Here is a 2506-nt window from a genome sequence, read left to right on the forward strand (position 1 = left end):
TAAAGTTAACAGTGTTAGACCAGAGATGGAACCTTTGGTTCCTTAACCTACTTGTACTTGGCTAAAAATCAGAGCATGTGCCCTCAACTCTAACAGTTATTATGAGCTTTATGTCATAAGTGATTAAAAATTATTGAAGTAGTTGATTATAAAATTGTTTCTAAACTTTATTATTTAATATGTATACATAGTTGAAAATATAAGTAATATAGAAGAAGGGTATTGGTCTGATTAAATATGAAGGGTTATTTTATGTATATTTAAGCATGAGTATGTATGTCAAATGAAGATTTTATAACTTAATTTTTTTTAAAACAGGGGAGAGTGCAAACATAGTCCCCCACTACCACAAATTATGCAGTTGAGTTTCCCACATTTGGGGAAATTGTAGGAGTCAGCACATTCAGAGTGTAACGGATGAACCTCGCCCTGTCCTGAAGAAACCACAATCTTGATCATGGCATCTGTCCTGCCAGGCAAGGATTAGATTTTATAACTTTAATTTACTGTGAATTGACATGCTTCTTGTAAGGATGGCATTTCTTGAAATTTTTTTTTGTCCTAGAAAATAAAGTTAAAAAAGATTAAAGACAAAAAACAATGCTTCTACAAAAATTTCAGATTGTTGATATTGCTCACAGTGAAGGTCACTTCAGCAAGCAATTTGCTTTGATTTTCACGATATTTTGGAAACATTTCAGCAATATTTCCAAAAGACTGCTTCAAATTTAGATTTCACAGTTAAACATCTGGGTTTCTTTCTTGGTCCATTTAGTTGCATAAAATATATACATCCTCTACTCCTTCAGAAAATAAAAATAGATTTTGTAAAATTTGAAGCTATGAAAGATAATAACATTACACAGAATTAAAGGGTTTGGGTGATTTAGTTTGGAAAGAGAAATTTAATTGCAGAAAACATATTGTTTACTTTAGGAAAGGATATTTATATTTTAGCATCATTTTTTTATAAAGAATGTTATTTATTGAATATTTTAAATCCCACATAGTTAATGGAAGTTGCTTTATGCTTCCTTATTTATTTTTTTTTATTTTGATCATAGTGTCTTTTTTAAGGCTCAATTGTACAACTATGAAAAAACACTGAAATTCATTTATCTAAATATGAGCAACATTACCATTTTTATAAAAAATAGTGTTTTATTGCTAACCTTATATTTCTAAATACATGATATATATTTCTTACCTATTTACCATGTCAATTTTTCATTCCTGACAAATACATAAACTGTGAATATCCCCTCCCTCAGTTTCCTGTTTATCCCATCTGATCAGAACAGCCCAGACCTACAATGGGCTGAAGAGGAGTCTGCCTGCAGGGAGAGAGGGGATAAGAGAGAGAGGCAGCAAGGAAGCAAGGAAAGCAGTTAAAAAGGAGACAGAGGCAGAGAGAGTCAGAGAAGAGCAGCGAAGTGGCTGCTTGGAAAAGGCTTAGTAAAGATGCCATGTGAGGAAAAGCATAAGGCGATTACGGCCTTGGAATAAAGCAACCTGTCTCCAAAGAAACTCTGACTGCCTGTAAAATTATTTTATTTCTCTTCTACTATCCTTTACCAGACCTGCAGGTGGAAGAGGTAAAGGCACTATGTTGAGAAAGGCTTCACCCAAATACTAGGATTTTACACTTTAATTATTATATAAAAACAACAATAAACAAATTAATATATGCTCTAAATTTCATATAAGAGTTATATTAGTTATATTTAATATGGTTTTGTTGTTGTTATTGTTTTGAGTTACATCCGGCAGCTCTCAGGGGTTACTCCTGGCTCTACACTCAGAAATCGCTTCTGGCACGCTCGGTGGACCCTATGGGATGCCGGGATTCGAACCACCTTCCTCTGCATGCAAATCAAACACACTACCTCCATGAGATCTCTCTGGCCCCTATATTTAATATGTTTTTTTAAAAAAAACTAATGTTATATTAGTAAATTATTCTTTGCCACTCATATTCTTTTGAATTGTGCAGCTGAGTACTTAAATTACTAGAGAAGGTTTATGGTTTTATCTTTCTTTTTTAATATTAATATATCTATTTGAAATTTAAAGCTATTTGATTTTGCTCTACAGTTTTTCCCTTATGTGATCAAACACTATATGCTATTGAAAATTATTTTAAGGATGTTTATATGTGTGTTTATAATACTTTTTATAGTTTACAGTATTTTTTTTTACTCGAAAGGAATTACTTCTGATTTTTGGGGGGGGGTGTTGTCCACATTCTGGGATGCTCAGAAGTCACTCCTGGCTCAGAGGACCATATAGGACGCCAGGGATGAAACCAAGGTCCTCCTGGATCGGCTGCATACAAGGCAGATGCCCTACAGCTGTGTTATTCCTTCAGCCACTTACTCAAAGCTCATTCCTGAAGGTTCTCAAATGCCTAATGCCTATATGCATCTGACAAAGATAAAATAGGGGCTGGCAATGTGTAAGGAAAGCTATAGTTGTATATTTTACTTAAATGTTTTCCGAGGGTGTT

The 2506-nt window shown here is 33.7% G+C and overlaps 1 non-coding gene across 1 annotated transcript; it reads right to left on the bottom strand.

Annotated features, from left to right (window-relative positions):
* Positions 1-315: 315 nt before the first annotated feature.
* LOC126033446 (U1 spliceosomal RNA) lies at positions 316-484 on the bottom strand. Its single transcript, XR_007504451.1, has one exon. It is a non-coding gene; the product is annotated as a U1 spliceosomal RNA (small nuclear RNA).
* Between the last annotated feature and the right edge of the window lie 2022 nt (positions 485-2506).

Source organism: Suncus etruscus, chromosome 1 (assembly GCF_024139225.1).
Source record: "Suncus etruscus isolate mSunEtr1 chromosome 1, mSunEtr1.pri.cur, whole genome shotgun sequence".
Classification (NCBI taxonomy): Eukaryota; Metazoa; Chordata; class Mammalia; order Eulipotyphla; family Soricidae; genus Suncus; species Suncus etruscus.